Source organism: Protopterus annectens, chromosome 15.part0, assembly GCF_019279795.1.
Source record: "Protopterus annectens isolate FY-2018-M chromosome 15.part0, PAN1.0, whole genome shotgun sequence".
In the NCBI taxonomy this organism is placed as follows: Eukaryota; Metazoa; Chordata; order Ceratodontiformes; family Protopteridae; genus Protopterus; species Protopterus annectens.
This window is the reverse complement of record NC_056749.1, coordinates 99,559,101-99,582,478: the sequence shown is the minus strand read 5'-3', so window position 1 is coordinate 99,582,478 and position 23,378 is coordinate 99,559,101. Positions and strand designations below refer to the sequence as shown.

Genomic DNA, 23,378 nt, shown 5'->3' with positions numbered 1-23,378 from the left:
ATGGAAAATCTTAGATCCAGATGCTGTACTCATCTCTGATTAAAAGCACTAATATTTTTAAACTTAATAGTAGTAATCTAAGACCTTTAATATAAAAAATTGAAACACAATACTATGTATGTAAAATTAAAAACTTGGCACAACCAGAAAGAGCTGCAATATAAGGAAGGTGATTTGTTGGGTGGGATAGAAACAGATAATGTATACGAGACCAATCCGGCTGCAGAAGGATTATATGAAACAGATTGTCAAAAGTTTAATATAACAAATAAGCTAACTGGAATGCTTAAGAAGCTTCATGTCATAACAGAGCCTAAAAGAAACCAGTACTATGCAGCTAAACTGACAACAGAAAAAAAACTAGCACTAAAATGAAGTACATAAAACGAAATGATGATGTAGAATACCATTGGAAAAACTCCAGCTAGTATCAATTGTAAAATAGGGAAAAAGAAGTATTATTTCCAAACAAGTATACAAAAGTCAACACATCATTGAAAATTCTTAGGCAGCTGTAGTAAAAGTCCACCATTAAAGCAGATTACCATTTATGTTCACTTATTAAAAATCACTGCACAGTCTAAATAATTCATAACAGATACAGGGAAATATAGTAAAATGATAATGATGAAGCAGCATACAACAGATCCCTGGCTACAGGAAGTTTTACTAGGAGTTTTGAATAAAAATGGCAACAACATTAACTCCACCACAATAGAAAAAAAATACTATATTGAAGAGAAACATCTGCAAAAACAATGTTGAATGCTGCAACACTGTTGAGTGGATACAAATAAAAAATCCAATACAGAGATGTTGGGATTGAAATGAATAACTGCCCTGGAAACAGTAAAACCCCAGACTCAGACACATACCTCTCAAAGGCCCAAAATAGGGACATATTTTAAATATTGCTCTTATAAATGTAGAACACTGGTCTAGTATCATGTTTTGTGTTAGCATCCATTTTTTGATGAATATGAAGTCTGAAAGTCAAATGTCTGTCATTATTTAGTGACTTGAATCCTTAGTGATTTGCCAGAAAATGCAAATGTTATGAGGAAGAGATGAAAAATATGATACAAAAATCTGGATATTTTGTGAAAATTTGGACAAGCACTAATATCTGCACCTTGATTTTTGAATTAATTAGAGATGCTTCATGTTGATCTGCTACATATATTTAAAGCAAATGTCATTTGATAGCCTACCTGTACCCCCACAATCTCTTGATTTATATATTCCAACTCTGAGGTCACACAACAGTAGGGAAAAGTGCAACCTTTGGGAATACCAAAAGTGTGTTTTGCTGTTCTTCTAATGAGCAGCATGTAACTTAAATGTGTTCAGTAGATTTATATGTTCCCACTACAGACTATGTATGTGCACATCCTGTACTGATGCCACCTCAGTTAACAATGGGGAGACCATACTCTTCTTTAAAAGTGAAACTTCATTCACTGTATAAAATCTGCTGGTCCATAATTTGCCATCCAGCCTCATCTAAGTTATATTCAGGGATTAATGGAGATAAGCTGTACAATAATTTAGTTAAGTAAAAGAGTAATTAAAAATCATGCAGTATTTGTAATCATAATTTACTGAAGATAGCTATAATGGAAAATGGAAGAAGGAATTAGAACCTCAATACATCATGGATAGGCCTACAGTTGTATGAAGTAAATTGTACATACACATATTCCATTGACATTTTTTCATAGTAATTGCAACTGAGAGCTATGAACGGGGAAGGAGGTATTGTTCCAGGTACACAAATCTGATGAGAGATAGATTAGGGTAATTTTTTTAATCAGTTCAATTTTTTATATATGTTAACCCCATTAAGTTGTTTACTTAAAGTAATCTGTAACTTTAGCTCAAACCAAAAAAAACGAAATTGTCAGTTGATATCTTACCTCCCTTGTGGATGGTTCAGAATTGAATAGCTCATTTAACAAAGTAGTGGAAAGTGCAGTTACAAGTGTACACTCTTTTCTGATTGTATTCAGATGAGATCTGGATATGATAAATGTGTCAAAGCAACAGCTACAGCAGGAAAATTGATACAACAAAAATATCAACCTGAAAAATACTGCAGGTAAATTGATACAGCAAAATATCAACCTTTAAAATAACAATGTAACGCAACTGAAGCAAAAGGGAATTCACAGTTATCTGGGTATAGATTATGGACGTGAAGAAATAAGGACAAAGATTAGTAAGTAATATTTCTAAAGACGAAAACTAAAACTGTAAATTGCTTTGACATTTAGAAAAAACGTTCAGGCCATAAATCAACCTGCCATTCCAGTATATTGCCTTGTTTTGTCCAGTGAGCCACAATTATTTTTTTTTATAATTATAAAAACTAGAAAACTGTTTCATGCCTTTCCATAGATACAAAAAGTCAGTCTATGGCAAGATTTTATATTCCATAGTCTAAGAAAAGCATGATCATCTTAAGAATGAATATTGTGTATTGTTATGGGGTGATCATCGGGTTTCATCTGCCTGTGTACAATTGTTTGAGATTACTTTTCTGAGTGTAATACCTTTTTCACAGGTCCCATTTATTTAGCGCATTTTTCTTTTGCTTGCAAGTCCATTGTATAGCACTAGAAAGAAGTGTGAGTTCTTTACTTGCAGTCTTCTGGTTCCTTGGGAGCTGTTTTCTCTCTGAAACTTGTACTAGAGTCCCTAAGCATAAGGGATCAAAAAGGGTTGCTCTGTAAATGAGACTTAACAGTTGTTTGTATTATAAAAGAGGTGGTGATATCAAAAGTTGAGATTATGACTTATTAGGAGGAAAGCTTGCACATTATCCCTTGATTGCTTTTATAATAAACTTTAGTGCAGAAACTGTTAATAAGAGTACAGAAATTCTACAATGACTTAAAATAGAGAGCAGGAAAATAAATGCATATGCATTATCAAGAGCATAATTACTAACTTGGAAGAAGACTTGGAATCAGAATACAGAGTAAATGTTGCTACGTGGTTCATCAGTAATGAAGATAAAACCATGCTGCGACTTGAAGCTCTGCAGTGATGAAAACGGGCGTAGAAGCGTGTAATACAGAGCAGTCAGTGTTGCCTACTGTCTGAAAAGAAATGCAGTATTTAATGTGCAAATGTGCTATCAGGAAGAATTCTGATGAAGTGTTTCAAATGAGCATTTACTAGTCCATTATATTTAAAAAGGACCATGGCTAACTGATGCCTTAAAGCTTTAATGCAAATGATTTGCTGTGTCCTGAAACATTTTTGCATAATTCATATTTTGAAATCATGCTTCACATAAATGCTTTTACCTAAGCAACCATAAATTCTACCAGAAAGTAGAAAACATCAGTCTTATTCAGGGGAACTTTTCCTGTGCTATGTTAATTTTACACCTGTAAAAGATGATGCAGATATTATATTTAATTTTTATTACAGGATAATGTCATGTAATTTCATTGTAGATATGATCAAATTGTATTTCTTTCACCTTACATAACAGTGACATGAACACAGCTTCCAGCTTTCCAGTGGTATACTGGCAAAATTACTCCAAGACATCCAAGTGCTGATGGGTCAACTTTATTTCAAAAAGCAAGTTTCTTTCTCTGTGCTTCCTCAGTTCTTTCTCTTTGCAGGTGTGCTTATAAATGACTAAATCAACACAGTAACTGTGGCATAATATCCTAACATAGTATATTATTCAGTTACATTAATCATGATATAATATATTATGTTAAGTAAAAAACACGTAAAGCAGTCTGCTGTTTTAAAGTGTTTTATATTCTACACCTGTTTATTATATACCAGGTGTACACATAAATAAGAAATGTCCTGATAATACCTTAGTATGCTTTTATAATCTGTTGTGAGTAATGTATTAAAATCAAACAATGCCAGATGTACTGGAAATTCATAAACATCTAAAAACACTACATTTTCATGCATACCCTTGGGAACTGAAATTTCAAATTATACAATTAATTGTGTCACTGTTCTAAACAGTTCTGTGATTGTTCTTTCATTCCTTTTTCCCTAACTGATGCAGATCATTACTTTCCAGTTTTGACATTACTGCTACTGCATGTTCATTCCTTTTATGTGTAACTATAACATTTCTCATGCTCTTATGGTTATGGCATTCAGGTTGAATAAAATATCTGTCTATTTCTCTGATAGTTTTCCCTTTTAACTTTTGGTATGGAAACATTTGATTTAATAATAATAAAGTGTTACAAGATATGCATACGATTTACATTGTTCATAAGACTAAATTCCATTTTTCTAGAAACCCACAACAAATTCTTTAATGGTATCTATAGGTTCATTTTTCAAAAATAAACTTTGGTGGAGGAATTAGATTTGCAATCATCTTACCTTTTTGTCTTTTCTTACTCTTTATGAGAATAGTAAAACTGTTTCTCCTAAATTGGATTTTGAAGTAATATGGGCCCAATATGTCTTAGTAATTTCACAAATCCATGTAGCCCTAATGTTCATTCTCACAAGAATAATTAGTTTTTTTCTGGTTTATCTTTTCCACACTCATGCTAATTTTATATAAGTATATCATTTTACTTCTACCTCTTGTTCTGTTTTCAGAGTAACGGTAGTCTGTATTGAAAAACATCTGGAAATAAAATGGGGTTTGCAATTTAGAATCTAATTCCCTAGAGCATTCCTTTTTAATTCAGGGAACTTCACACTGGGATCAATTTACATAAGTCAGTGGCATGCTTATTTGCTACATGATGAAATGAATCAGTAAATGTTCTGTTTTAGGCTTCATGTGGTTAATGCTAATAATGTTTCTACCATTTGTACATGGATCATCTTAATCTGTGAATATTATAGTATTGTAATTTCATATACCTATTAATTTCATTTTATTACTTTTTGCCATACAAATAAATCATTTATGTAACATAACTATATTCATCCTGAACAAATAAAGTAAACTTGTTCAGTAGTTATTCTCCAAAGCAACCTCGACTAAGGAGCATAAATAAGGGAAATCCTGCCTCACTGGTGGTTTCTTTACCTGTTAACTAATTTAAAACTGGTATTTTAAAATGTATAAACAGAACTACAGAAGCTCTGGAATGCACAATGCTGCCAATGTCCTTATACTGTCCTAACTTTTCAGTTTCCCAACATGTAGCATAATTATTATACATGTTGGCAACATCTACTACATTCCACATCTAAGCAAACTTCCATACAAAATCTTGTAGCAGTTGAGTCAGGAGTCATGTACATTTAAGGTAAGACTGTTCTTCTACATACAACTGTAAAATGTTACCGATAACTTTGCCACATTTCTTAGAATGACTACCTGCTGTGGAAACTGCAAGTTGCATAGGTGAATCTGTAATACTTTATGGTCCTTGAACCTTGGGCAGTGCATAAAAGCAGGGTGTCGGTTCTCTTTGTTACATAACACTTGAGCATTGATTCTTCAAGAACATGAAATCTGATTGAATTTTCTATTAGCCTAGAGAGCTTAAAAGTAGCATCGTCATTGCTGTCTTAAGTTCTAATTTGAAATTATTAACTCTTAAATGGACTAAACATGAATTTCAGTACTCTTCCTTACCAAATAATCACTGTAGCTGCCCCTTAGTCTGTTTTAATAATTCTGCTTTTGTTAATTTTTAGAACTCCCAACTCTGACCTTTCTTTTGTAGTCAAATTAATAAATGAGTGTAAATGTAAATGTTGCTTAAACAGATTTACTAACCTCTCTTAGAACATGCTTACTTAGAAACAGTCTGAACACAGGACAACTCACTATACTGGTCTAATCATAAATAAATCCCATATTAAAATCAAATAATCCTTAATATATTGGAAATCAATAACCACCTGTAATCTGTTGCTTCATTTAAATGGGTCTATATTAAATAACCAAAGAGGCATTTCAGCGAACACTTCTTTGGCGACACAATGAATAAACTCACTAAACTGCGATCGTTCAGAACAGTAATTTCTTTCCCTCGGAAAGACATTGCTTGACCATCTCCATAAGTTTGCCATTTCCCCACTGTAGTGTGATCTTGGAATTGGTATATTTAGTTGGGGGGTGGGTGGCACAACTCCCCATGTTGGGGGAGGTGTGGGGTGGAACCCCCCCCCACTTTGTTATGTTTGTAATGATTTTTGTTTTTAGACAAGCAATTTCTTTCCCAGGGAAAGAAATCGCTGATGTCAGCATTCATGGTTTGATGCATTCGCTGTTTATGTGTCTCTGAAGAGGTGTTCACTGAAATGCCTCTTTGGTTATTTAATATAGACCCATTTAAATTATTATATTGTACTTAGAGACATCACCAGAAATGAAGAAATAGACACGTTTTGGAGAAATATCTATGAAGATCCTGTGGAACATACAAAGACGCTGAATGGTAGAAGGAGTAAAAGAAATATTAAGAAGTTCAAATGTACAAGATATGAAATGGGATGAAGTAATGACCAGAGAAACTGAAACAAATTTAAGAGAACCAAATTGGAAAAGACCCTGCAAGATATACTAAAAACTATAGACTAATAACTTGCCTTCTGACTATGTATAAATTATGTACTGGAATTGATAACATTTATAGTAATTTAGAAGAAAACTTAACCATGGCAGTTGAACAAAAGGATAACAAAAGAAAGTCATATGGAATGAAGGATCATTTGTTGTTAAATAAAGTCATAATAGAGAATTCTAAAAAGAGGATGAATCTATGTATGACACAGATAGATTACAAAAAAGCATTTGACAGTATCCCACATTCACAGATAAAGGAGTGCTTACAGATGTATAAGAATTATAAGATACACCCTACAGTTACATTCCCATGACCATGAGCAGTGGCAAGCCACTTTGCAGCTAACACATGATAAAAGACAAATGATTATCCTAGTGATAAAAATTCAAAGGGGGATATAACAGGGTGATTCTTTGCCACCACTGCTCTTTTGTATTGCCTTTAATCCATTAAACTGTCTACTTAATAGATTAGGTCATGTTTCTTAGTTGGCTCCCAAAAAACAACAAAGTATAAAGATGTTTAATCTTTTTCTGGATGATTTAAAACTGTGTATTTCATTGGATTAGGAGCTGAAACCACAACTGCAAGTGGTCAGAATTTTCTTAATGATATGATAATGTCATTTGGTCTCTTTAAATGTGCAAAATCAACATTTAAAGCAGGAAAGCTGCAGCACCAGGAAAATATCAGTTTGGGACAGGAATGTGATATAAAGGAATGTGAGCAGGAGGGAGTGTATAAATATTTGGGAACTGATGAAGCATCAACAATAAAACACAAATAAATGTGAATAAAACTCACTAAGGAATATTTTAGAAGACTAAGATTAATGCTTTATAGAGCCCTGACATCTAGGAACAAATTCCAAGCTGTAGGCCAATTTGCTCTTCCTGTTCTAACTTACAGTTTTTTTAGTGATTCACAGGCCTCAAAAGTTATTGGAACAGTTAGACAGGAAAACAAGAAAAATGATTCATGCTTATCAAATTATATATAAAAATCAGTGTATACCAATATTATATATTCCTCTTCCTGAAGGAGGTATGGGCATCCTCAAAATTGATTATATGTATATATCTGCAATCATACAGCTGTTTAAATATCTGCTGACCTCAGCCAGATCCAAACATAGTGAAAGTTTTAAAACATGAAAAGAACAAGTCTAAGATGACTTCCCTGCTTAGTTTAGTAGAAGCATATTGGTGTCAAGCGGGAATGGAAATCAAACTAAAGGTAGATGTTAATTAGGCAGCAACTGAATGTGCCAAAAACAAGAGAAAGAATAAAATGAGAAGAATCAGATGAGAATGCAAGACATTTACAAAATCCATTGGACATGTGCTAGAAACAGACAAGCGCAAGTTCTGTAAAACAGAACTGAAAACAGTCACACATCTTGTTGCTGGCTGTGATACACTAGTGGCAGAGAGCCTGTATACTGAAAGGCATAATAATGTGGCAATACTGTTGCATTTGGGATTGTGCGAACATTACAACATTGAAGTAGCTGAAAAACATTGAAAACTGAGACACACAGAGAATTATATAGAATGATGATTTTTATATGACATAGAATCACCCATTACCAATAAGTTAAAAATAGATGTGTGAAAACCAGATGTAGTAGTCCATGAAGAGAAGACAAAAGAATTGGTCATTGAAATTGCTACACCCAATGGTTACAGTGTCTTGCATACAAATAGATGCCAAGTCATAAAATACCAGGATTTGCAGGCAGAAATGCGGGCAATAGTAGTAGGAGCCATGGTCTCATAAAGAAGAATTTACTGTCTTATTTAGATATGCCACTGATACATGTAAATCTGTATGAATTGCAGAAGGACTCATTTCTGGGCACATTGTGGGTGCTGTGAGGAGCACTTTTGGCTAACAGCAAAGACTGAAATAATACTAATTTCACAAACTTTAATTTTACTTTAATTTAGTAATGGGGTCCATACTGTCATTGTATTAGAAACCCCAAAGACTTGGAGAGTTCACACCAATACATTTCTTTGAAACAGTCACCAAGGCCATTGATGAGGGGAAGGTGGTCCACACAGCCTACTTGGACCTCGCAAAAGCCTTTGATACAATACCCCACTTGGGCATTATAGGTAAGCTCACCAGCTTAAATATAAACCCCTATGTCACTAGATGGGTTGCAAACTGGCTCAAGGACAGAACCCACATGGTTAGAATTGCTGGAGCCATGTCAGACTCTAAACCAGTTGCAAGTGGCGTCCCACAAGGCTCAGTCCTGGGACCTCCCTTGTTCGGTATATATTTCACGGAGGTACAGGCCAACACGGAAGGACTGTGGCTGACCAAGTTCACAGATGACTGCAAACTGGGTGCCATAATCGACTCTCCAGCCGACACAAGCATCCTCCAAAAGGGCCTCATAGAAACAGACAACTGGTGCCAGAGCCATGGCCTCAAGCTAAATGCCAAAAGTGTATAGTCATCCCTTTGGCAAAACAAAGTGCCCACAAATTACCACATAGGTTGTAATCCATTAAGTACAGAAGAAGTAATTAGGGACCTGGGGACCCAAGTTGATAGCAGTCTCTCATTTGACAACCACGTGGCCAAAGTGGTTAGAAAAACATTTTATATAGCCCACCTAATCATGAAGGGATTCACATCTAGATCAGGGGAGGTCATCGTGCCTCTTTACTCATCCCTCATCAGGCCCATAATTGAGTACAATGCCCCTTTTGGGATGTACCTTACCAGACACCTGCAGCAACTGGAAAGACCCCAAAAGTACCTCAACAAGAGGATCAAAAGGCTCAAACAGATGCCATATGCTGCCCGGTTAAAGAAACTCCAGCTCTACTCAGTGGGATACCACCTGTTCAGAGGCGATCTGTGCCTGACGTATAAAGCCATGTCCAACCCGGAATTAATGGAAATGCTGTACCTCAGAAAATCCAAATCCCATCGAGCTACGCGCTCGGGAGACTTGAACCTCAGCACTGAAATAAATAGGACATGCTGGAGGGACAGATTCATAACCCAGAGGCTCACTTCACTCTGGAATAAAATCCCAGTCCAGGTTAGGCAGAGTCCCTCATTGACTCTCTTCAAGTGGAATCTTGATGAGTGGGTGGGAGATCGTAGGTTTACCCCGGGTATCACTTCTGTGTCACTGTTAGACAGAGGCACAGTATACTAACCTCAAAAAAGGGCATATCAAAATAAATTTAAAATGGATGGTGAAAGCCAAACACACTCTGGCTAGGCTTTATAAATGCCCTAGGGCAGATAGCCTAGTATGAACCTATGAACCTATAAACTTGAGATTTTCACCACTTTCATATTTGTGTAAACAGTGAAATGGATATGTATATTTGAGGAATTAAAACAATTTGTGAAAATGATGACATGTTTTACGTTTGCTTTAGTAATTCAGTAAAGGACTTTGATGCAGCAGTGTAAGTGTGTTTCCATTCATAAGAACATTCAACAAGAAAAAATGTTGCAGATAATGAGGGACAGCTGCACATAGGACTGTTTAGGGTACAGTGTGTCATGCACATAACGTGAGTCGTTTGGGTCTCAGGAAGGTCCAAGGAGGATTCTGCTTGTAGCTATGTAGACTAGAATGAAGGCAGAATACTCTGGAATGTATCCTTATGCAGGACGTGACTAGATCCTTGATAGGAGAAACCAGCTGGATGGATTCCTGTATGGATAGTAGATGAATTGTGTTAGAACTGAATGTGAAATGATGTTGTTTCCTTTTGCTGGAGTTGGGAAAGGAGCTAGTCTGTTGTCTAGAGGTCACTGTATGTGCTTTTGCCAGCCAGTTTGTCATCATCTTGTATAGAAAGGAACAGTGCATCTAAATGTCAACATTTACTATACTATGAAAAAATCTGCCTGAAAGATAAACTTAATTTTGCTGGAGTGCATAGTAACTTGGTTAATAAGAATTGTCATTCTTTTCTGAACATAGTCAATTAATATGATTTTTAAATCTCAAAGCTGACTCCAGTGAGTGCTTTTAGTCACAAATCATTTTACATGTATTACAGAAAATGTGCTCACACAAGAATACATTTACAGGAGTATATGTTATTCAAGTCCAAAAAAAGTTTCTTTTTCAATTTCAAAAAAAAAATGTACTTTATGTTGTATTTTGAATGTCTTCAGCCATTCTTAGTTCAATTATTGCTAACAACAGAGAGCTGCAAAACCAGATACTAGAATTTATGTAAAAATATTTTTAATGATGCCTTAAGTTTAAATCGAGAATGTTGTTCATATTAGCATAGCTAAATGTCAGAAGAGAGTGCTGTCTTGTTAGGATACCTGAAAGCTGGTGTAGTATGGTATTACAGTCATTTACTCAGAGGGTAACCAGGATGGAGATGGAGGACATTATGCAAACCATCTTATAAAGAGAATGACCATCTAGCTAAGGTGTGTGTGTGTGTGTGTGTGTGTGTGTGTGTGTGTGTGTGTGTGTGTGTGTGTGTGTGTGCGCGTGTGCCTGTGTGTCTGTGTGTGTGTGTGTGTGCGCTTGTGCGCGTGTGTGCATGCATGTGTGTGCGTGTGTGTGTGCGTGTGTGTGTGTGTGTGTGTGTGTGTGTGTGTGCGCGTGTGTGTGTGTGTGTGTGTGTGTGTGTGTGTGTGTGTGTGTGTGTGTGTGTGTGTGTGCACGTGTGCGTGTGTGTGTGTGCGTGCGTGTGTGTAACAAAGGAAGGGAGTGACTTAATTTCCACCATGGAATTATTGACTACAGAAAACTAATAAGTACTTAAGGCAGAAAGTATCAGAATAAAGAAAAGGGAAAATACCATCAAAATACTTAGATGTGACAAAGGCAATGCAGAGTATCGAAACAGATCAAGGTTTATCATATAATATAGCCAATTTGTTTGTGTATTTCGGCTTTTCCCGGTTAGGGGTCGCCACAGCGGAACTCCGGTCCGCTAATGATTGGTAGTGGATTTTTACATACCGGGTTACCAGCCCTGACACACAACCTTCAACAAAGGCACGCCCCATTCATGTATGCCTCCACACAGAAGACGCTCTAGCTGAGAATCGAACGGGACAACGTCTTGCTATGAGATGACAACGCTACCGCAGCACCACCGCCGCAGTCTCATATACTATAGCCAATAATAAACTAAAAATATCAGTGCAGGCAGGCAAACTATGAAGGTATGCAGATAAATATAATGAGAAAGTACAAAGTCTGCAGTTTATGGATGACCCAAACGATTTTATAGATTACTGTGAAGCAAAGGAAAAGAATAGCAGCACTACCAAAAAAAAAGAGACAGGCACATTTTGGAGAAGTAATTATGAAGACTGTTTATTAACATTACAAAGATGATGGATGGATAGAACAATTTAAAAGAAACAGTAAAGAGCTCTAATTTACAACATACAAAATGGGATGAAGTAATTGCCAGAGAAACTGAAACAAAGTTAAGAAAAACTCTTAACTGGAACCCCCCAGGCCCATATGCAGTACCTACCATCTGGCTAAAAGCATTAACATCATTACACAGAAATTTAGCCCTGAGTAAGAACTTCTTATATGTGCATCCCAAACCCAACAGTTATGAACAGGAAAAACAATAATCCTCCTGTAATGGTGAACCTGCAAGCTATCCTGAAATCTATAGACCAATAGCTTGCCTTCCAGCAATATTCAAGCTATATGCTTGATTTAATGCAGGCAGTATTTACAGTCATTTAGAAAAAAACTCATTTATGGCAACAAAAGAAAAAGGTAATAAACCAGCCGTATAGAACAAAGTATAATTTGTTGCTAAGTAAAGCCATAGTAAAAAAATTGTAAACAGGGAATAATTTAAGTATGGCATGAATAGATTGCAAAAAAAGCATTTGACAGCATTTTACATTCAATAATTAAGGAATGTTTACAGATGGAGAAGATGCACTGTACATTGATCAATTATATTACTGTGACCGTGAAACACTGGCAAATGACTTTGCAGCTGAACCATGACAAAGCACAGATTGTTATCCCATAGATAAAATTTCGAAGGGAGATATCCCAGGGTGGTTCTCTGTCACTGCTGCTGTTTTGCCTTGCCCTGTTAAAGACAGTTAAGCTATTTACTAAATTGATTACTCTATGGTTATAATTTGGCTTCTAGAAACCAATGTTGTTTAATGACGTCTCATCTTCTTTTTGTGGATGACCTAAACTTGTGTAATTTATCAGATAAGGAGGAGTGAGCACAACTAAAAATAACAACTTGTGACCTCACCACAGAATTCGATAACCAAGCAAATAAGAAAGGCTGAATCTGGTACAATAAAGGCTGTCCAAAGATCCAAAACAAGCAGGCAGCCAAAGTAAAATAGTAGCAGGTTTATTGTCAAAAAGTAAACAGATCCAAAACGACTATAGTTCAAATAAAATAGAATAGAATAAAGCAAATTGTTGAGCGCTTTCGTCTCCACATCCGGAGACTTCATCAGAATAAATTAGGATAAGTCAAGTTCCCTTTTATATTCAACATAATAAGTTAATTGAATCATTACCCACTTAAGTATGAAAACCTAACAGGCAACAGTTTCCATTTTGAGAATGTCTTGTTTAAAGACATAGAATAAAAAACATAAAAATGTTGTTTTTATAAAATCACTTCACGATCCACTAGTGCATGTACAGGTAATTCATCTTTCAACTGTATTGTATGCCCCATTTGTCCATTATAAAAACTCAAATACAATCCTTAACATTTCTTCAATAAATTCTAATACCAGGAAAGTGTTTAAAAAGAGATATATTAAGAATATAAATACAAATGTAAATATAAGTGTAAATATAAATATAAATACGCTATAAATATAAGCAGTGGAGGTATAAGAGTTAACACAGTATATGTTTTTGAACATGATTAAACAAGTACCAAGTATATATGTGGAATATGTATAGACATGTATATATATGTCCCTATATACTCTAAAGAGTCACTTTAACATTGAATATCTATAAATGTGTGCGTAGATAAAAAACAAAAAATGTATTAAGAAATCAATGCATTGATTAATAAATAAAAATATAAATATAGATGTAAAAGTATATATATGTTATATATATATAATATTTAATTCTGTGTATACATAAATATAATTACTAGTGTAAATATGCATATGTGCACACACATCTGATCCCTTTGATGCTGTGCTAATTTCCAGATGAATGAACATAAAACTAAGGATTTGGTTATTTAAATTAAACTTCAAATACTTTAACTAAAAATAGTTCAAACTCTGGCTGATATAAGAATTTCACTTGGTTTTGATAAATGTGCAAAAGCAACATCTAAAGCAGGAAACCTGCAATAGAAAGAAAATATTAATCTGGAACAGGAATGTGATAAAGAAAACTTGAGCAGGAAGGATTGTATAAACATTTGGGAATAGCAGAAGGATCTGCAATAAAACATGAGCAAATCAGAGTAAAACTCAGTAAAGAACACTTCAGAAGACTAAAACTGATATTGAAAACTGTTGACATTGAGGAATAAAGTCCAAGTTATAAACCAGTTTGCTCAAGAAACTGAAAAGAGTTGTATATATTAAACCTAACAAGATGGCACTAAACACACCTCAGCAGTTCTGGCCTTAGGCATATCCCAACAAGGTGATTCCTTGGGTGGGCTGAGTTTCCAGGGTTGCTCTTTCCATATTTATTTTCTTTTTAGAGCAAAGAATAAATAGAACAAGTCACTCATGTTAAAACAAAACACACCCTTGGTGTGATGTGCCCCTTAACAGGGAGGTGCTTAGTTCAGATTGACACATCAGAGTGCTGTTGTGATATCACAGAGCAGAGAACTTGCACAAAGTTCATATGTTAGACCAAAGGTGCACTACGTGTTCTTTATTTTGTTCAGGAGGTTCTGCATTTATATGATGCATTCTGGTTTTACTGACAGACTGTAATCTATATGTTACCACAAAATTAAAAGTTAGAGGCGCATGTCCAAAATATGAGACAATCTGGAACATATTCCAGAATTAGGACAGTTGAGAGGAATGGAGTGATGTGAAGAAGACAGAAGCAGTATAGTGAAGCTGGAAGTGCTTAACTATATATTTTCCTGAAATATGAAATTAGCATTTTGTGAGGAATAGGAAGTGCAAAGCTGTAATGGCTGCTATTTTTGCAAACTGTAATCCTCATGGCTATAAACACACTGGTTAGGGGCCAGTTGGGTGAAAGTGATGAAACTCTTGTTATTTGTATAGTTTAAGCAGTTACTATCTGGCTTTGCAGGACTAGTATGCATCTGTGAGAACAATGGACTACTTAACTGGACACTTTATATGTACAGACACAGTAGGTGTAATTGTTGGGACTGTCATTGCCTACTGTTTTTTGCTTATAATTCTGGTTTTGTAGGACTAATGTGATTTGTATGAAGTAATCTGGAATATTTTAATGTGGATCAACTGTTTGGAACAAAGGTGAAATGCATTACATGGCCGTCCTCTTTAATCATGACATGACATCAGAATTGTACATAGAAGTGGCTATTACAGGTTGGTCAGGGTTGTCTGGAGGAAAGTAACTTACCCACTTGTCACTTGCTCAATTAAAACACTCATCTCTTAAAGATAAGGGATACACTGCATCACAGAATACCCAGTCCTTCAGAGCTTCTGGGGGGCTACTGCCCCCACACAAAAGGACTCTAGAAGTGGCTTTTGACACTGGCTTAGTAGTGGCCTCTCCCTTAAACCTCATCTAATCTAAAATCACTCTTGCTCAGATGTTTACACAGGACACTGTTGTTTGTGTTGGGAGCTGGGGATGACATCATTATTTCTTTAACTTTCCTTCCAAATCTCATAGGTCACTATTTTGTGTAGGGCTGTAGACAGTGTGGCTATTTAACATTCCTTCAAACTTCAGAGGGACACTGAGGGTCACTAAGCTTGTACAGGAGCAGCGTACTATCTAAAAGTAAAAAGATGGAAACATTTTATTTTTATTTTCCTCACAAGCAAACTTCAGATGCATATACAAGTGTTTATGTTTTGGGAGGGGGGGCAAAGAACCATTCTGACTGTATATATATCTGACAGCAAATATATTCTATTTGTTTTTATACTTATGTTCAAGTCTGACATCAGAGGGTACACAGAAGGTGGGTTTATTTTATGAGTATCAGTTATTTTCATACATGATCTAGGTATCATTACAAGCATGTGTCTTCTCTATTTATTGTGCACTGCTGTTTTGCCAATTTTGAGTATTAAGCCTTGGATACAACTAATTTCTTCCTTGTAATAAAAAAGTAAGATTGAAGTTCTTTTCCTATGCGTGATTTTTACTCAGGCAATCACTGGATCAAAAGGTTGAAAAAAATAAATAAATAACCTTAGAGTGTGTATAACCCCATGGTTTCTTGGTGCCTACTGCCCTCCATCCACCCAGCTTAATTTACTTATTATAATGTAGTCTTGGTCAATAAAAGTGTGTTGAAAGTTTGCAAGAAAAATCAAAGTTGAAGAGTAAGACTGAATGTCATCAATTAATCATGTTTTTCAGGCCACCATTTGATGAAAAGGTTGTAAAAGAACTGTAAAACTTACCCTTGATCATCTAAAACCCCATTGCTTCTGGGGCCTTGTAGCTCCCAGAATCCTGGCTTAATACAGTTATTTCCTTAATAGAAAAATGTAGTTCGGATGGTGTGGGTAGGCCAGGATGGATGGGCATGTGGGAAGGGGGCCTTTGGAGCCCTTTTGCCTAGAGCACCAATTGACCTTTGACCTGATTTTAACTTTTTTCTAATAGAGTTTTGATTATACAATAGATATAGTTATTTGTATGACTGTAATATGTGATATTATGTTTCCACAACTATTAGTTTTTTCTTTAACATCTTTGATAATTGTACTGTTGTAGTTGTGATTTAACTACTGTATTTTTGTATACTTGTTTTGTGTAGCCACGGTGGTACAGCATTAGCATTGTTGCCTCACAGCAAGAGGTTCTCCTGTTAGATTCACGGCTGGAGTGCCTTCTGTGTGGAGTCTGCATGTCCTCCCCATGGTCGAGTGGCCGCTGAAAGACATGCGTGAATGGGTGTGCCTTCGTTGAAAGTTGGGCGTCGGGCTGGCAACTCAGCACCATAAAAAAATCTACTGCCAATCATTAGTGGAGTTCTGCTGTGGTGACCCCTAACTGGGAAAAGCCGAAAAGACAAAAAAAAAATTCTTGTATACTTGTTTTGTAAACTAACTATTAATTTTTTGGAGCTTTTCTCTCCGGGTTTCCTCTGAAAAGGGGTTACTGGCCCATTCAGACACTACCTGGTTAAAAATGTAAATAAATAATAAATAAATAAATTGACCTAAGGCTGACCCTAAGTCTGAGAAAAACGTGGGGGGACAAAGGAACAAAAAAATGATAAATAAAATGTCATGGGTGGGGACTAAGTAGGGAGTTAACAAGGTAGTGCCAGGGTGAAATGCAACCTAAAGGACTTTAACCATGTGTACTCAAATCACTCTTTAAAACCAAATTGAAACTTTTCCTCAGAACACACTGGTTGTGCCCCTGTACTAAACCTGACTGATCAACTAGCTCTTCTTACTTGGTTCAACTTACCCTCCTCTTCTCAGTAATCAAGTTCCTTTTCTTAATAACAACTTACATTGTCCTTCTATACTATTACTTACATCCTCAGAATCTCATTAAGGAGACTATTACTAATATATTGTATAATTTCAGCTCCTACTTTTTCTTTATGACTACTTGTATACTAATATATTGTATAATGCAGCTGCCATCTTTTTCTTTATGATGTATTGCAACTACATTTTGTATTGTACTAATTGTATCTGTATATTTTGCACTACATTTTGTATTGTACTAATTGTAGCTGTATATTTTGCACTACATTTTGTATTGTACTAATTGTATCTGTATATTTTGCACTACATTTTGTATTGTACTAATTGTATCTGTATATTTTGCACTACATTTTGTATTGTACTAATTGTATCTGTATATTTTGCACTACATTTTGTATTGTGCTAATTGTATCTGTATATTTTGCACTACATTTTGTATTGTGCTAATTGTATCTGTATATTTTGCACTACATTTTGTATTGTACTAATTGTATCTGTATATTTACATTTTGTATTGTACTAATTGTATCTGTATATTTTGCACTACATTTTGTATTGTACTAATTGTATCTGTATATTTTGCACTACATTTTGTATTGTACTAATTGTATCTGTATATTTTGCACTACATTTTGTATTGTACTAATTGTATCTGTACATTTTGCACTGTTATGAACGAATGACCTCTTTGATTATTCTCTGTACTGCACCTGCAATGTTCATTGTATACATTCATTTTTGTATATGTGATTTTGTTTGTTTCCTCTGAGCTTATCTCCCCGGGCCTCTACTGAAAATGGATATATATCCAGTTAGACTAGCCCAGTCAAAAAATGTAAAATAAATAATAAATAAATAAAGAAATGAAGAGAACATGTTTAAAAGGGGTCCGAAAATGAAGACGAAGTAAAATGCTGGTTAAGGTCTGATAGCACTATATAAGCAGGTCATCCTTAAAATCTGTGGGAAGGAAACTCAAAAGGTGTAATTTACACCACAGTTCTTTGTAAACTGAGGCTTCACCAAGCAAATATTTAAAGCATACTTGTTATAGCCTAAAGGTCTACACTTTTAGGAGTAGGCAATATTTTAACACTTTCCATCAATATATAGAGCAGCTTAAAACACATGCCATTCTCTACCAAAGAGAACGGAATAGAACCAGAACAAAAGTATAAATATCATTTGCAGGTTAAGAATTATTTTTCAAAGCAGCAGCAATAACTGGAGTGCCGTATTCTACCTGAGTCACATGCACCCCTTTCCCGATGGCTTCTCTTCCTGCTTCGGAGAAGGAAGTGTGAAATTCCATGCCTAGAGTAGGGTTTGTTGAATTTTGGTCCTTGTTTTTTTCAATATAGAGCTGGAGCTGTAGGGATACCCAGGTAATTAAGTGATGCGGGGGCGTCTAGGGGGGTTTGGGTGTGGTCAAGTATGTGCTATTTGTCTGGTACTGTGTAATGTTTTGGTATGTTCAAAAGGTCACAAATGCAGTTTTTATATGGTTTGGTATGAGTTTGTGATGGCGAACCTTGACAATGTAATGTAGATCTTGGAATGGTTGCTCAATTGCTTGGAGAGATGGGCTAGATCTATAAATGATGATATGCATGACATTTGGAGCTGTGCTCTGGAAGGGCATTAATGTAATGCAAAAAAGTAAGGCTGGGGGTACAGCCTTAGATGATTTGGAGTAACTGAGATGGTCAATTTGACAGAAGTTTTTAAATTGCTCACCAGCTGTGTTGCTTATTCCATGGCCCAGGAGAGAGGATTGTAGGAAAGAATAGGAGAGATTGATAAAGTGTATCAAGCGCTTTTGTTTAAATCAATCAGTTGTCCTTTATCCATTGTATAAGGATATCATTTGTAAGAGTCCAATGGGCAGTGATGCCTTTTCTGCCTCCCAGAACCCATGCTGCAGTCACTTTTTGAGGAAGAGCTGTTGATCAGTAGTTTGCTAGTTTGCTGTTTACCAGTTTTTCAAGGATTTTATCCATTGTGGCAGGATGGAGATATTTCAAAAGTATGGAGGTGTTACTAAGTTTGTAATTTTGGAGATGGATTTAATAAAGGTACCTTTCAAAATGTTAAGGCTAGTTTCCTGACAGAAGTCATAGATGAGCTTAAGAGGTTGGATTAAATGTTCTGAGCAAGCTTTGAAAACACAGGATTGTAGGTTGTCTGAGCCAATGATACTGCCTTCTGAATGTTTTTTCAGGGTTCCTTCAATATCAGGATATAACAGCCATTCCAAGCACTACTGAACAGAAAGCACTGGCCAGCTGACCAGATACATTTGTCGGTATCAGAAGTTCAAGGCAGAATAAGACAGTAGAGATTTCACATCCGTCCTAAATGGCATGCTGCCAGGCTTGGGACTCTGCTCTTCACTCTGCTGGAAGAAAGCTGATAAGTCAAGCATTGTATGGCTGTTTGATCTCAGAGCTTAGAGTCAAGATGTCTAGGCTAAGACATTCCTTCTATTGTTTTGAGACCAGAGTTAATTGCCAGGTTTTACATATATAATGTATTTTATTGCTGTGGCCTCCTGCAGGTGCACATTACAAAAAGAAATGTAACTTCTGAGTTTCTGTTATCCTGGGAAACGAGAGAAGTGTCAAGAATTATGTAATGTGAAGCAGTACTGTGTTATCAATTTAAGGACAGAAAGAAAGCACAGCTTTTTGCATTTGTCTTCAGAACTGACCACTCACCAGCACTTGCTTTGCTCTGTCTGTATGTAAGTAGGATCTTAGACTTTAGTGTTTCTCTTAAGAAATAGATAGAAAATAGTAAGTTTAGTCTAGCTGTTTTCTATATTTATGTCAGACTATTCTACAATATTATTTTAAGCATTTTCCTGTGATCTCTGAACTCTTGACTAGCACTGTGTTAAATTGAGGAGATTTGTTTTGTGTTTTTATTAATTATCAAATATTTTAAACCTTTAAACTGTGGCAGTTTTGTGTAGAGTTAATTTAAGCTCTAGAGTACTTACATGTATTTAGTGATAGTGTCCAAGCCACTCCAGTAGACATGCTGCTGAGTCACACTTACTGTTTGGGTATCAGTAGTATTACACAATGAAATTGGTTACCATTTGGGAAGGGCCTTAGAGTAGCTGATATGTAGGGGTCCTGGTGGCAGTGATTTCTTCCTTATAGTGTGGAGAGAAGGGGGCATAGCTGGAGAACCTGTGCCAGCCTTTCCCAGGAGTGTCTGTGTGTTTGTATATAACTCATATCCCTACCCAGAGAGCACCAGATCTCCTGCAACAGCACTTAGTGTGTGTGTGTGTGTGTGTGTGTGTGTGTGTGTGTGTGTGTGTGTGTGTGTGTGTGTGTGTGTGTGTGTGTGTGTGTGTGTCAGCTACTTCGACAGGGACATAAAACACTGGTTGGACAGAGAGAGTGCTAGGAGGACTTGGCTTGGGACCCTGGTTAAGGACCCCACTCTATAGCTGTGCCAGTGGGGAGTCTTGTTGGGGATCTGGAGAGAAAGGGAGAAACCAGCCCCAGAATGACTGTGATCTCTGTGTGCTCTTAAGGGAAATTGTACTTTACTAGGTGTGTACTTGTTATCCTTCCCAATGTGCATGCTCCTCACTGGTGCTAGTGGTGAGGACTGAGGCTCCTTGATTACTGGGCCAGTGCATGGGTGTCACAGTGGGATTCAAAATTATATAAATATAATAATATATATCTAATATGAAAGCATAAAGCAAAATGTTCAAGAATTGCACAAAACCTAGAATAAAATAAAAGTTGTTTTTTTTTTTTTTACTGTGGAATGGAGCTGGCCCAAAGACATGTAAGGCCATGGTTCTGATACACTATACAAACATTTTGCTCAAGAATATTTCAAAGGTTAGAAAGCATCTTTGAAAGCTGAAATGAAACATTTGGATTTGTGATCTGTTTCTTATAAGAAAAATTAAAGGGGACCTATTTATCTCAGTCTAAACAGGAGAAGGATTTGGCCTAGTTTACATCAAATGTCTTCTCCATAGGGCTCAAAAAGATAAGAAACAGATGGGGATGATGAATCTTTCCTCGGCATCATTACTGCATACATCTGCTTTGGTGAAAGTTAAATAAATGAAAACTTCAAATGGTCTACCATGGAAATTAACATCCAAAAACGAAGCTGTGTTCCAAAAATAGAGCAGCCTAAACCACTAGCCATAACTCCTTGTACACAGTCCTTCCATGACACCTTTGGGAAGTCTCACTAGAATCACTGCTCTTGGCAATCAGGCTTTAAGAAACTGTATGAGTCTTAGCTAAGATTCTGTTTATCCTATGTCTCTGGTGCAAACAGGTAATCTGTAAATGGTTCATCTCCCAGGCCCATGCTTACACTTATCAAGGGTATCAGAACTTGTCAGAGATTTGGGATGCATGGCTAGGCTTAAAAAGGCTCTTGTGGTCGTTAGCCTAGTAAACACCTATGAACCAATATCTATATCAAAATGGTGGCATACAAATGAACCACTGAGTCTGAGTTCCAGAAAAGGTTTGTTTGGAATCCAACACTCAGAACTCTTTTAGGTAAACAAAGCTGCTCTAAGCAGTAAACCAAACCAATAAGGAATAATAGCAGATTAACAGTTTAAGCACAGAATGATGACATGATTCAAATGTCTTTAAGCAGCAGAATTTCATATCTGACCCAGATAGCAGATGGAGTAGGTTTTTACATACATTGTAACGCAGGCATGGTATGATAAATGCTTATTTTAAAGCAATCCTTCCTAAAATTATACTAATGCATTTTTCATGACATCAAATGCAACCACTTCCATTGAATATGTAACTTAAATTTTCAAATGCTCTGTAGATAAAACTTTTGTCTATGGTCCTCTTCCACAAAATGTTTTACAAAGTAACACAAAAACAGAAAACTATGTAAAGTGTAAAAAAGTTTCATGCCTTTGCCCTTAAATATTGCAGATATTATATCTCTAAGAACTGGATCTTACAGAAAACAGACAAGGCAGCATCAATTCAAGAAGGCAGTTTCAGAAATGGAAGCTGCAGGAAGAATAAGAAGCATTAAACAAAGAAACAGCAACAATAATAAGGATGTTCACAACAAGATCACATCAACAGAGAAACAGCAACAATAATAAGGACGTTCACAACAAGATCACAGCAACATAGAAACAGCAACAATAATAAGGACGTTCACAACAAGATCACATCAACAAAGAAACAGCAACAATAATAAGGACGTTCACAACAAGATCACATCAACAAAGAAACAGCAACAATAATAAGGACGTTCACAACAAGATCACATCAACAAAGAAACAGCAACAATAATAAGGACGTTCACAACAAAATCACAACAACAAAGAAACAGCAACAATAATAAGGATGTTCATAACAAGATCACATCAACAAAGAAACAGCAAAAACAATAATAAGGACATTCACAACAAGATCACAACAACAAAGAAACAGCAACAATAATAAGGATGTTCACAACAAGATCACATCAACAAAGAAACAGGAACAATAATAAGGACGTTCACAACAAGATCACATCAACAAAGAAACAGCAACAATAATAAGGACGTTCACAACAAGACCACAACAACAAAGAAACAGCAACAATAATAAGGACGTTCACAACAAGATCACAACAACAAAGAAACAGCAACAATAATAAGGATGTTCACAACAAGATCACAACAACAAAGAAACAGCAACAATAATAAGGACGTTCACAACAAGATCACATCAACAAAGAAACAGCAACAATAATAAGGACGTTCACAACAAGATCACAACAACAAAGAAACAGCAACAATAATAAGGATGTTCACGACAAGATCACAACAACATAGAGTCATCTTCACCTCTTCACAGTGAAGGCAGACCTATCATTATTTCTTCCATGTGTTTCCTACTTCCCACTAATAAGATGGTTTTCCTTATTTTCAGCAAAGTGTTACCAAAACCACAGTTAAATGGGTAAGGCAAGTAATGTAGGAATGCATAACTGAGGTTTGTACCACCTTTGCCTAGTAGGTAATTGTCTCTTAGATATTAAAGCAGTGCAGCCAGCTTCTGACACATAAAACAGGAAAAGGATTTTATTGTTTATTCCAAAAGTACCAAAAAATAAAAGAATGTGGAGTTCACATCTACATCTTTTGACTCTAAAAGAAAAGATAAATCAGTA

At 35.9% G+C, this 23,378-nt stretch overlaps 1 protein-coding gene across 1 annotated transcript in view; it reads left to right on the top strand.

The window, feature by feature from the left end:
* Positions 1 to 23,378, top strand: part of LOC122789907 (zinc finger protein 501-like) — a 149,995-nt gene that overhangs the window by 111,554 nt on the left and 15,063 nt on the right. The window lies entirely within an intron of this gene.